The 14437-nt window shown below is 39.7% G+C and overlaps 1 protein-coding gene across 1 annotated transcript in view; it reads left to right on the top strand.

Annotated features, from left to right (window-relative positions):
- ZBED1 (zinc finger BED-type containing 1) overlaps positions 1-14437 on the top strand; it is a 133173-nt gene that overhangs the window by 82667 nt on the left and 36069 nt on the right. The window lies entirely within an intron of this gene.

Here is a 14437-nt window from a genome sequence, read left to right as displayed (position 1 = left end):
CAGGGCACGATTACTAAGACTGAACTTCGTTTAGCTTGAAATAAACATTTATTGTACTCAGTTTCATGCTATATTTAGGACAAGAATAATTTCTTGACTGAATTTGAGTCCACCTGGCCTTGAGTTTGGCCTCCATCTGTGGAGCACGATGGCAGTGGTTACCATTTGTTGTTCCTCCAGTACGCTATCTAGAAATCAGAGAGAGACTGACTCAAAACATAGGACTTAGACCTATCTAATACATACTGTGTGTGATTTCATTTTAAATTGAAGAGTCAAATTTTAAATGGCATTTAAATGCACCATTAGCAAATATTTTGGTTTTTAGATTATTATTATTATTATTATTATTAGTAGTAGTAGTAGTAGTAGTAGTAGTAGTGATATGTGTGAGGGGATTATCTTCATTTGGTTTTAAGGGTTAACTCTTTCCCCTCTAGTCAGAATCTATGTGCTACTATTTGCCTTCCGGTGGGGTTGAGGTACCAATGGAAGCTGTTCTTTTAAGACTAATAGCTCTAGTGGCCTCTATCAATATCATACCTCTGGAGGGAACAATTAAGCCTCCTCTCATCACACACCACAGTCCCAATTTAAATTAGTTTTAATTCCTGATGACACATGGAAAAGAAACTACCCCCCCCAAAAAAAAAATTCTATAAGCCTCTCACAGCCAATAGATATTCAGAGTATGTTCCAAATAAGAGTAACCTCTGATTGTTCTGCTTAGAAGTACTCAGTGTTGAGAATCAATCACCTCAAAAATATACCAAGCCAAAAAAAAAAACTCTGGCTCATAAGGCTATTCAGATTTAAATCACATCATTCTGAGTTCATGTACAAACATAAGGCTATCATGGTTGACAGAGAACCATTTGCGCAGTATACCTGTTTGCATATAATGATGCAATCTAAGAAAAAAGAAAGCCCACTGCATAATTTCTGGTGGTTAGCTTAAAACAGCAGGCAGACTTATGTCAATGGGATGTTATGTTAAGCATGCTGTATGAACTGCACATGACAGGCTTTAAATCTTGTTCTAAATAGCACTCCTTCTTACGGTCTAACCAGGTCGTTCACTAACCTTGAAGAGACAATTTTCCACTCTTGATAAAATGTTTTGAAAACTGGAGTTGTGATTTTCAAGCAGTTTGGCAATCAATCAGATTTATTGCTTGGTTTTTTCTTCACAGATACTGGCTGCTTTTATTGCTTTCTTTCACACACAGTGGGCAAATTCAAGTTATATTCTAAATAAGAAAGACTCAAGATTTGGTTTTTGGTTGAAATATCAGGCCGTGGTCTGTTCAACTCTTATTGGCTTACTGTGACAATAATTATGAATTCATTTCAAATGGGAATAGTTGGGGGGATCTACTAACATCTTTGAAATATTTTCTTTCTGTGACTGCTCTAACCTTGTTTTTCTATAATGTTGGATGATTTGATGAAGATTGGAAATCAGGAGTTCTCAGGGTATTGCCTGCCTGCCCATATAGGTCTCTTCAGTATTTCTTCTAGTGAAGGAAGCACAACATTTTGGTGGCATGGCTGTTGACCTGGGAGAGCTATTGACTCTCCTTCGGGTCATAGCAAGTGGGGACTATTATTATGAGCTCTTGTTATTATGAGCTCACCATAGTTTCTGGTTCTTTAGTAAGACCAGAATTACTCACCTTTGTACTAAGTATCAACCTGATGGCCAACACACCAATAGATGGTGATGGAAGCCATCAGTCTGGAAACAGTTAAAGCAAGCATAGGCAAACTCGGCCCTCCAGCTGTTTTGGGACTACAACTCCCATCATCCCTAGCTAACAGGACCAGTGGTCAGGGGTGATGGGAATTGTAGTCCCAAAACAGCTGGAGGGCCGAGTTTGCCTATGCCTGAGTTAAAGGCACATGCTGTGTATATTTACATGAATATCATGTATATTTCCTGAATATAATAACTTGTGAAGTCACTAATTTTTCACAGGTGCTCAGGGCTTGGAGGAACTACATGAATGGATAACCATACTTGTGCTGTTAAGAATGGGGAAGAAATTTGTTTGTTGCATGATTTAACGTTTAATTCCCACTTCCTAAGCCAATGTGAAATTCTCACTTTGCTGAGGTTTATAATGTCATTCTCCTACCAAAATGCACATTAAAAATGCATGTATTGGGAGAGTGACGCAAATATCAGTGAAAATAATGTACAAAATGCATTATAATAGGAAACATTGCTTGCCCCAAAGTATATATTAGGAGAAATGCACAGAAAAATGCATATGAATTTTCATGTGGAAGACTATGGGGAAAGCTTGCTAGATATCCATAGATTCAGGGTTCTATTGTTAGACTTATATCCTATCCTTCTTATGTGGTGTGGGAATCCTGTAACCCTCCAGATGGTTATGCATTCCCATTTCAACTGACCTTAACCAATGTTGCCAGTGGTCAGGGATTGTTGGAGTTGTAGCACAACAGTATCATCTTTGAGGCCACAGGTTATCCATTAACTCATAGCTATTTACATGTGGTTTCCAGGAAACTTACAAGACCAGACTTGCTTAGCTTCATTACCCGAAGCGGGCCGTGTCCCTTTGGAGACATGGAGATTCCTTGACTCAAGCTATGAATACTCACAAGAATCCACTCATACACTAAATCTAAAAAGAAGTTAGCCTACTGTTATGGAACAAAAATGTGATGTTCCATAATTGCGGCAGAGAGAACATTTTATTAATCTACACGCTTTTGAACAGTTTGCAATAAGGTAAACAACAACAACACCAAGTTTTGGTTCTTTGGTTTGTCAGTCACGTGTTATGGAAATAAATGTCTTGAGAGGTGCTGTTGATCCATTAAATATAACTCTTGCAGTTTATGTATAATTAGCTGTAATTTTCAGATAACTAATGCTTGTTTCATCTGTGCATTTCATTATCATGCTTTCAAACACGATGGAATTTGATTAAAGGGAGTGAGAGGAGCGAACACCACACTTAACAACTAAATCTATGTGGTCTCTATAAACCATGAACTCATCATGAAATACTTTATATCCATCGTTAGGTGACACAGTATTGTTGATAACCTTTCCCCCAAATTCATGGTTGAGAAAAATTGTGGTGACATCCAGTATAATGTGCTCTGGAGGGTCCATTAGCCTTCTGGATCAGATTTGGGGCATGTACACTAAGCTGCCAGAGGGAAGAGATGGGGAAATAGTCTCATTGTACAAGAGAAAATTCATTAGACAAGTGCTCTGACACTGTTTGAACTCACCCTGGGTATTTCACTTATTTTTATTGGTGCATGTGTATGAAATTGCGACATATTTGTTTGGCTGTCGGATGAAAATTCAGTTTGGTCATGTAGTCAAACCTGGATTGTCCTCGTTAATTTTCAGCAGCTATGTGAGTAAATTGAGCTACACATTACTGGAATATAACAATTAATTGATAAAAAGTTTTTAATGTTTTATTTTATTGATGCCTGTCGCTTTGCTGTTATTCTTAAGAATTGGGTGGTTTCACAAGGCTGTCACTGTCCATAGTTCTGTTCCCCAAAACGCTGTTGCAAGATTTTAAAGGAGCTTAAGACGTTTTCCATGCCTTTTCATACTAATCTTTTCATATTTCATTTAATAACATCAAGCAGCCAGGTGGTATTTAATGGGCGAAATCAGGAGGGGGGGGAAACCCTACTGCTTTTCTAATAAAGTACAGCTGATAGCTAATCTTGAAGTGGATTGGATCTTTGAACATCAAACCTTTTAGCTTCCAGCATGCTGACAAAAATCTCACAAAATATAAAAACCCTGCAGTTGTTGTAATAGGTGAAGTGCTGATATGTGCTGTACTAGTTTCAGATACTACTAGGCAACAGATTGCTTCTCTCAAAGCACTCCCTGTAAAACACTAACTTTGCACATAGAAGTGAATAATCCTTTATTTTATCAGCCTGGTAGTATCTTAAAATGTGGCACCCATTACACACACACACACACACCAATTTCCTAGCACTGATAAAGTCTGCACTGGATTTCAGATTGACTGAGGTCACAGAATTCTATTTCATTTATAGTTGAAAATAGATACATATCACCTCTTATCTTACTAGTTAGATTCTGTCAGGCTGAGCAATGATGTTTCCTCAAACAGTTCACTTGCAACAAATGGAGGGGAATTTGCTTTTACCCTTATCATTTTGTATACATGTAACTTAAAAACATAAAGCTAGCTGATATAAACTTAGGAGTGTTCTTTAGCTGTGTGTTGCATTCATAAGGTGCTGTTTTGATCCTACTTGTTTTGCATGCTCTTTGGTTTGAGGATTTGCAGATTCTTAGTAATAAAGCTGGATATGCACCGGTATAGAAATATATCCCTCCCAATCCTAACTTTACTGTTTTGTTATTGTTACTGTGTGGTGTGTATGTATCTTGAGACAAATCTATGGAATTATGAAGTAATGGGGAAGGTGTGTGTGTGTGTGTGTGTGTGTGTGTGTGTGTGTGTAACTCCCTCCTTCCTCTCTACCCTAGAAAAAAAATGTATAGTACAGTATTTGATGAAAGAATGTGAAAGAAAAATTTAAGAAGTGGAGAATCGACAGTGGCTAAGAAGAGGAACATTAGAAGATGTGTGCTCACACCTGGATAGCTCAGTTGGTTAGAGCATAGTGCTGATAATGCTAAGGTTATAGGTTCAATCCCTGTATGGGAAAACTTCATATTCCTGCATTGCAGGTGGTTGGACTAGATAATCCTCAGGGGCCCTTGATCCATTGCAGGAAGACCAGCAAAGATATGAAATTTCACATATACATGCACTAACTCAGGAGTGAATTGAGGGATAAGGACAGACTGCAAAAAGCTTGTAGGGTGCTCAAAAGACCATAAGGACAGAAAAGTTGCCTTGTTGGATGACCTTCCTATATTCTCTCTTCCAAATACCAGGTATTTGGTTTCATGAATCATGTCATCCTTGATATTTCAGATAACTGGTTCAATTGATGCAAGCAGCAGATACACAGGCATGAATTTTGCTAGCATCTGGATCAAGCCTTTTAAAAATACTCCACAATTATGTGCAAAGCATGTGCAGCTCTGACTGAGATGACACCAGGAATTGTGATGGTGTGCTGAGAAAGCAGGACACGACTGTTATTCTTACAGATTTCTTAGGAAAATGTGACTACTAGTCTGAGAAAACGCAATAAAAAAGAGGTGATGAGAACACTTTGTATTAGTAAATTAGAAACAAGCTTGGAATTAAAATGAGGAAAATTAACTCATTACATTAGGCCTTAGTGGCCTTGCTGGCTAATGCAGTTTATTAGACACATAAAATGCTTTGACATTAGGCCACAGTTTATCTGAAGGTAAGAAGCTAAAAGAGTGGAGAGCTGTAGCAATTAGAGGGGGGGATAGTCAATGTGGTGGCTTTCAGATGTTGTTGTACTACAATTCCCATCATTGCTGATCATTGGCCGAGATGACTTAGGTTCTGCAACTTCTCCTGGACTAATTCAAAGAGAAAAAGTTACAATGCTTTTAGCTGGTTGAATGGTTCCATTCCTCTCAGATTTATTTTATTGGTGATTGGTATTGCAATTGTTCTTACAACTGTAAATTTATTTGAAGAGCACACTTTCAGTCACCAAGCTCACTGATTGATCTAGGTAAGTAGACTGACCCACAAATCTCACAAAGTTGTGAGATGCAAGGAGGTTATGTATGCTATCCTGAACTCTTTGGAAGAAAGGTGGCATTTGATTTAAAAAAAAAAGGAAAGTAGTTGCATTAGCGAGTATAATATTTGCAAATAGAAATTGTTTACTTCTGTGCTAATTAAAAGATCCCTTAGGTTGAGTTTACTTGTGTGTGTGCATGAACTTAATGAGGCAATTAATATTTTCTTTCCCTCAACTCACCTCTTTGGAAACTGCTCTTTAAGCTCCTCAAAGTTTAAAATTCAGCTTGTTCTGCAGAGGGACTGATATTAAGTATTGTTCCCTTCCTAAACTGTTTACATTATGAGAGTGGGTCGTACACGTGCTAAAGAGGTTTCTACTTCTCTCTTTGAGAGCTATCAAAGGGCTAGGATCACTTCCTTTTTGCTACAGATAGGTAGCCGTGTTGGTCTGCCATAGTCAAAATAAAAAATTCCTTCCAGTAGCACCTTAAAGACCAACTAAGTTAGTTCTTGGTATGAGCTTTCGTGTTCATGCACACTTCTTCAGATACACTGAAACAGAAGTTGCCAGATCCTTCTATATAGTGAGAAGGTGGGGAGGGGTATTACTCAGAAGGGTGGTGGGAATGGGAGATTGGCAGATAGCTGAGATGAGCCTGTTGACGACTCTTAACGACTGTAATAGGTCTTACAGGAAAAGGCAAGGGGTGAGAAGGTGAGAAATGGCTTAGTCATGTATAATGAGATAAGAATCCAATGTCTTTGTTCAGACCAGGTCTCTCCATGGTTTTAAGTTTGGTAATGAGTTGCAATTCAGCAGTTTCTCTTTCCAGTCTATTTCTGAAATTCCTTTGTAGTAAAACAGCTACTTTGAGATCTTGTATAGAATGTCCTGGGAGATTGAAGTGTTCTCCTACTGGTTTCTCTGTTTTGTGATTCTTGATGTCAGATTTATGTCCGTTTATTCTTTGGCGTAAGGTTTGGCCTGTTTGTCCAATATAGAGAGCTGAAGGACACTGTTGGCATTTGATGGCATACACAATGTTAGACGATGAGCAATTAAATAGTCCCGAGATGGTATGTGTGATGTTGTTAGGGCCTACAGACAGCCACCCAATCTTAAACAACTCCTAACCCACAATAATACTACAACCAGACTTAACACAGACACTGGCACCAGAGCCTGCAATAAACCCAGATGCCAACTTTGCTGCCACATACACCCAGACAACACCATTACTGGCCCCAACAACATCACACATACCATCTCGGGACTATTTAATAGGTGTTGCTAGGTCCCAATTTACTCCCATTTTACTATTTTCACAGTTGTTATAATAATAACAATGGGATTATTTATTTATTTATTTATTTATTTATAGTGCACCTTGGAGGCTGGTACTGCAAGGTGGGATAGAAAGTAAAATTGGGTTTTTTTGTTGGCAGCAATGTTATAAAAAACTTTGTTTGGTTATTTTTGTTAACAGCAAAATGTCTAGACAATAGCTGTGTATGTATTGTTTATTGTTATATTCAATTGTAAATTCAAACTTAATTCTATTGTGTTTTATGTTCGTTTAGTACAGTATATGAATCTGGTCTGGGACCAGAATGAGCTTCATTTCATTCAGCTGTGGCACATCAGCAAAGTAGTATTCCAACATCTGTGGTTAAAAAAATAAATGCTTTAAATAGCTGTTTGTCACAAAGGGCAAAGGTGGGGGGAGGGCAGAGCTGTGAACACTTATCATCTCCTTCACGACTCACAGAACAGCTTAACATCATGAGATTTGCCATCATGAGATTCATAGTCATTGTGGTTCCTCACCCTCTAGGTGAGGGTTGCCTTGAAACAGAAGCACAGTCTTAAGTTCTTAAAAAGCCCTAAAATACACACGGTGTGGACGTTTTGGGACATATAAAGAGAGAGAAATGCAGCTTTATTTCAGCAAAACTGCTGTGGCTTTTAAACCATATGCTGTTGGTTGAGCATTTAAGCCTTTCTTCGGAAGTCACCCTTCCAGCTTCCACTGTGAATCATTTAAAGCCATTAAAAGGGAAACCTAGCTTGTTAAAAGTATTTGGGCAAAATACCAACTGGATCAGAGCTCTAAGACATGGGTGATGTATAGTGCAAAGAAATTTGATACAATCCCATGTGGCTTCTTTATTGGTTTCCAACTTGTCATGGATTATATGTCTGGCCTGCAATTCTCACTCAATGACAAGATTCCCTTGGGTAAAAGTGACAAAGTCCTGATGAGAAACATTGTGATCATCTGTTGTTCACTATATAATTCTAGAGATCTGGGTTCTAGTGAGGTACTTTTTAGAAACTGTTTAATGTGTGAAGCACTACAGTTATTTTAACATATTTCCCTGTAATACCATCTCACATTCAGTTCTTTAAGGTGTACATTGGATGCTTTAATTCTACAGTTAAAAGTGTAAATTATGAATGTGGAACATGTATGCAGCAGTGTGTCTCTTATAGATAAACTCAGCTTGGTAGGAATTGCTGCAACTCCCTATTGAGTGGTAGACTCAGACTTGCAGCTAAAGATTATGTACACTCCTACCTGGATTCATTAAGAATCCCCAGCGTTGCTCCCTGTAAATGAAACAATGTCTTAATCTGTCCCTGGCTATTTATCTTCCACTTAACCAAATGATTTGGGCTTCCCTGGATGTCTTTCCGTTTGTCCTAAATGCCTCAGAATCCTCCTGTCATGGCAGCTTGGATTTTCAACACTAAGTAAATTGTGGAGCTGTGGAGTCCTGTTTTTCTCTATCTGTTTAAATGAAACACTTCTTTGATGTGTCTAGATCCAGCCCCTCTTTTGTTGTAGATCAACAAGGGCTTGTTGGCTCCCAGTGGCAACAATAAATATACTACAGTCCTATGCGTATGCAACTGATTCATCAATGTCACATCTTTGAGCCTCAGTGCTCCTCAGCTGTTAAATGATGATTCTGTGCACTAGAGTACTGAGACAACTTGGAGTTCATTAGAATTGTTAGTGTAAAAAATTTTTATATAAAAAAAAGAAAGATATATCCCACTATAGCTGGCCAGTTATAGAGTTTTGTGTTAGAATCCCTGTAGTATCACAGTTATCCTTCAAAATTTGCATTGCTCCACATTTGTGATGTAGCTCTCCAGCCAAAATATGTGGGAAACAATGTATATTTGTGGAAATAGCATAAAAGTGCAATAATCATGTACAAAAACGTGTATTAGGAGAAATATGCATGAAAGTGTATGTGAATTTTCATGTTTTTGTTTTTTTTAATGAACTGACACTGTAATGGAGTGAATATAAGATTGCAAAAATGAGAAATTGATGGTTATATGCAGAATAGCACTATGGGGCACATCTTATCAGTGCAATGATTTCTCTTAGGGCATTGAAACACAGGGCCCCCCAAACTAGTCTGTGGCTTATTCCAACTCTCTGGAATAGATTTGGGGATGGAGGAGGCATGCATAGGGTGAGGAGAAGGGGAATCTCCCTTTCACAAGTCAAAATTGTTATGCTTATGCAATAATTTAGCGAAATACCACCATGTGAAACCAAAATTATAATATTAATGTGTTCCTATACTCCAGTGGAGTTAACCTTGTCCTCCCATCTCTTGTATAGGCACCAAAGGTCTTTCATTGGCAGATGGCTGTGTGTGTGTTAGCTCTGTTGTTGGCTATTACCAACATATTGCACAATGCAGTTCCATAAGCACTGTGACTAATCTATCAACAAAAAAGACACTTGATAATCCTTTGCTGAATCCTGACATATTCCTCACCCACATAACTTATTTGCAACCTTACAAACTTGCAATAAGAATATGCATACTAAAATAGAATCACGATTACTGAGCAGTTCTCTAAACAGTCTATTTGCTCTTTTGCATTTCCTGTCTACAACAGTTGCTTAGTAAATGTGATGGGATTAAGAATCTCTTTGAGGATTGCATTGCAATAAAGTGGTGCTTTACTAACAACTAGTTTGAAGGTAGTGATCTATTTATTAGGTGAGAACCCATGATCTAAGGTGGAAGAAGTTGAATGGCTGAAACAGTGAAGGTTAACAGATTGTACCGCTTGGTTTCTTTTACAGTTTTTCAATGAAATATTTTCACAAAGTAATTTAAACTATATTTGAGGTAGAAAGCCAATGTAACCTAAAAATTGAACTGATTCCTTCCCTCAAGACTAGCCTCTCTTTTTTTCCCCTTTTCCTTTTCTACATAAAGCTGCTCTTCCATCCTAGCTGGTATTTAATATTATCATGTATTTGACATGGATTAGCATATGCAAGTAGACGTGGGTGTTTTTGGTGGCAAACCCAATTTATTCCTTTTCCCTTTGAAACAGAAAGCTTTCAAATAAAACTGGAAAATCTTGTTTTGTAATAGCTTGACAAGTAATCTCCTTAAAAGTTTGACATGGCCACCAAATTCAGAAATAAATAGGGTGATAAACATGCAGAAAATTATGGCTGTTGTTGACATGGCGGCTTTAGCTACAGCTGCAAAGTTATTTGGCAAATGGGTCTTTTTACTTGGGTATGGGAGCAACACCATGCTGACCAGCTCTCAGGTCTTATAAATTTGGCTGCTGAGCCAAATATAAGAAAGATGAGGACCTCGGCATTCATTGTATTTTTGGGATGGTAATTCTTGTGCACTATCCCTTCCCCTTTTAAAAATCTTTGCCTACCGAAAGAAAGACATCACTTGTATTTCCTGAGCTGTTTTCTGCTTTTACCTTGCAGTTCCTTCCCTGGGAAATGCACGTTGTCAGAGCTGCTTCCAGATCCTAGCTCACAGAGGATCACGCTAGCCAGCGTTCACTTTATAAAAGTCTTTATTGAGTTACAGTTTCCATTCTCAAGCTGCTGCGTGCAGCTCTACGTCTTATGGGTTAGACCGGCGAAGCTCCGTCTGAGTCTCCGCCCCCTGTACACCAGCTTAATACCATAGCCTTACTCCACCTTTTCCGCCTGACCGTTCTTCTCTGGGTCCCTCTGCCCCCCGCGGTCTCTTCCTTCCTGGACTCTTCTGACGCTGACCCCCCGGACCCTCCTGTCTCCTTGCGTCGGGCTTTAGGACCTGGCTCCCTTTCCGGGCTGCTTACTGCGCCACCTTCCTGTGCATTTGAACTTGGCGCGCGCGCCCAACCTTCCACTTTCCGCTTAACCGTTTCTTCGCTCCCCGATGGAGGTGTGGCCACTCCTGACTCATGCCCTCCCCCCTGCTGCGAGCTGCCAGAGCTCGATACCTGGCGCCCTTCCTCTCCACTGCGCTCTGTTGGTGACGCTGGCCCCGATTTCCAACTGCTGCCCTCTGAGCCCCCTCTGGACCCTTCTTCCTGGGGTGTCCCCCTAGGCTCCCCCCTTGCTCTGGCCACTGGCGCTCCTTTCTGTGAATCTTCTGATTCACTGGAAAGACTCGGAGATCTCGGGTCGTCGTCATCACTCATCTTTTCTTCGGCCTCCTCCCCCTCGCTCTCTGTTTCCTCCCTTGCCCTCGCCTCTGCTCCTGAACCCCTGACACACATTAAGTATCAAAGTGGCCCCACGAAATGGGAAGGGAGGTTGGATGGTCTTCACATGGCAGGGAATTTTATTTTATTTTTTTTAAAGCTGGCAGAAGGTTTTCTTTGTATTTTGAAACCTCAAAAAAGAGTGTCATGGAGGTTGGATATTGTGTTTCAGTAGAATGCTGAATCCCACAAAGAGGGAGGTGATGCACAGTAGGACAAAACTGGTTAGAAATTCCAGGACCATGGACAACTCCCAATGAGCTGCTGTGATGATGGTTGGGAACATTCTGAAGCCTTTGAGGTCTCCATCACCTGACCACTTCTTATAGGCTCTATCCCTGGTGGAGAACTTCAGAGCCTTAAGAGAGCAATCCCTCTGGCCTGAAGATAGTCACTTTGCCTCCATTCCATAGCCTTCCTCCTGGGACCACCTTTGTCCCAAGCCATGCTGCAAACAGCAGGATATCTGGATTCTTCCCACCATTGTATATTTCGTTGTTGCAAAGGAAAGGATGGTGCCTCAAAATGGTGCTAAGGATTCAGTCTTTTTAAAATCATTATACTGAGCTTTGTATTCCAGGAATAGCATCAGTATATTCAGGGGAGAATATATTTTAAAAATATGTTTCTTCTAAATCACTAAAAAGCCAAATGCCTTTCAGAAAAAAGCCATTGTCAAGGGTAATCATCAGGAACCATGTTCACCTATCAAGTCAAATGTTGAATTGATCAGAGAACCTTATTTTCACTTAAGTGCTTCTGCAGAATGATGTTTTCAAGCAAAACATAGGCCCCTTTTTTAAAAAAAAAGTACAGTACTTTATAATAACTGTATTTGAAAAAGATTGATTTATTAGTACAGTTTTCTGGCTGTGCCTCTTCCTTTACTTCTCTGAGTTTTTATGGTTTTTTTGCGCTTCCCCTCCCTTTTTTCTTCATTTGGTTGTTGTCAATAACAGGAAAAATTCCCTGTGGCACCATTCTGCGGGTAAAGATCTGCCAGCCTTATTCAGATTCCATTCTGCACACTTTCTTGAGAACAAGTTGCACATAGATTTTGCCGCATCATACAAACCTTGAGAATCTAAACTCTTTGCTTCCCCTCAGTATCTGACAAAGTTGTAACTGTGTAGCTTTTCTTGAGCGTGTTACCTAGGTAGAATTACAAAAGCATATCAGCACAGAGGAAAGAAAAGCAGGTGCATTTGTTGTTGCCTGCTTTCATGTCTGAATAGAACTGATTTTCGAAAGAACAGAGGATAATTTGCCAGCATGTATTGCGAGAGTTTCCATATTTAGATTTTAATGTTACCAGTTCTTGTTTTTTAGTTTCTCTTTTTTTGGGGGGGGGGAGGGGAATCCAATTTGGAGCATAGTCAGAATTGCTATTACTAGGTATTTTGAAGACTAATGGGCAGCTTTATTGAAGCTGCTATGCATAAATTGGACTGAATGTTTATATGGTAAAAAGGTATGATTTGAATTTGTTCGTATTCTGTGATTTCTCTTGTTTTCTTTGCCCAGAACTGCTGCTACACATTCAAAAATCTTGTGTGAGCTATTTGTATATTGATAAGGAAAAGAATAAGACACAGGCTACATTAGTAATGGCTAATTTAGATCACATTTTTAACCGTCAGTTTTGAAGCCTGCTTACACTGAAGTAAATCCCAAAGAGTTCACTTGCCATAAACCAGCCATGGTTATGCATGATTAAGCATTTACCTGAGGGGAAGCTTTGCAGAGCTTGGTATATATATATAGTATTCCACTGTAAGTCTGACTGATATCCACAAGGAAAACCTATGGGTTAACTTAATGTGAAGATGGGACTTTAAAGGGTATCCGGATTGTGTCCCAAAATATTTATCTTTTGGTAAGCATATTTAGGATTGTGTGTCTAATTCTGACACACAATCTATTATAATTGTTATAATTATAGTCCCCCCATTAGCTCTAGTACCTATTAATCCTACCCTTCCTTCAAGGGACTTAGACCTCTATGCATATCCCATGTTTATCCTTGCAACAACCATGTGAGGTAGGTCAGGTTGGCTGGGAGGTGTTGGTTGGCCTATGTACAACATAGTCAGAGGCGATGAGTTGCGATTTTCAAGACAGTAGTGTATGTCAGTGTCAGGGAACTGACATCGGAGGGAGAGGCGAAGGGGAGGCTCCCAGATAATGCTGGTGAAGGACCCAGCAGCAGGGGGAGAAACAGCTCAGTAGAGGGGGAAGCCATTCAGCGCAACACCAGGGATGAAGGGGGGCAGACGGGGGAATTGGAGAGAGGGCTCCAGGACTCTTCACTAGACATCAGTGAAGAGAGCCCAGGTCCTCCGCTACCCACGCCTTCCCTGCGCAGGAGACTCCCGCGCAGTGAGAGGAGGAGGAGACTGGGTGTCAAACAACTTTTATGTTGGAAGAGGTTCAAGAAACGCCCACTGACGGATTCTGCCAGTGACTGAGACAGCCATGATGAGAAGGGGCTGTGCAGTCAGAAAGGTTTAACAAGGCAAATTAACTGAGAAAGGCACCAGCTTACGCACGAGTAACTCATACCTATTACAGTCAGATACCAGAGTCTGCAAATGCAGAAAACAGGCAGCTCTATCTGTAACAAGTATCAGTGTGCTGAAGGCATTTTATACTCTGTTATTCAGCAATGTTTATTGCATGTTGATCTACAGCTGAACACGAAACGTCATTTAAATCTCTCCAAGATAAAACATATAGGCCTACAATATTTATAAATGTTTTTACTTGCAACCGTTTCCCATGTAAGTGTCTCTACTTATTTTTGTGCAGGTGTCTAAGAGAGGCTGGGTGAAAATATTTCCAAGCCCTCCTAAAGAAATAAAATAAAAGTCCAGTGTATTCAGGCTACTTCTAATGTTGCATCCTGACTGGTACATTTCATGTCACTTCACATTTGTCCTTACTGTCCAGGAATTTTGGCTTTGAGATTCCCCCTGAATATACAGTTGCTATTCCTGGAATACTAAGCTCAGTATAAGGATTGTTCTTAGTAATGCTTAGTAATGCTGATCTTGGCTAATTGCACTTATACATCTGTGAACACGAGGCCACTGAAATCAGTTTCCTGAGAAGGGGAGGGTAGGTTTGAAATGGCACTGTAAATATGCATGTTTCTGGCATTATGGTCAGATATCCCTTCTGCTGACATACTGTATTTTGCCATCTA

The sequence above is a fragment of the Podarcis bocagei genome (assembly GCF_964188305.1).
Source record: "Podarcis bocagei genome assembly, chromosome: 6".
Taxonomy (NCBI): domain Eukaryota; kingdom Metazoa; phylum Chordata; class Lepidosauria; order Squamata; family Lacertidae; genus Podarcis; species Podarcis bocagei.
Note: the sequence above shows the minus strand (reverse complement) of the source record. Positions and strands in the feature narration are given on the sequence as shown.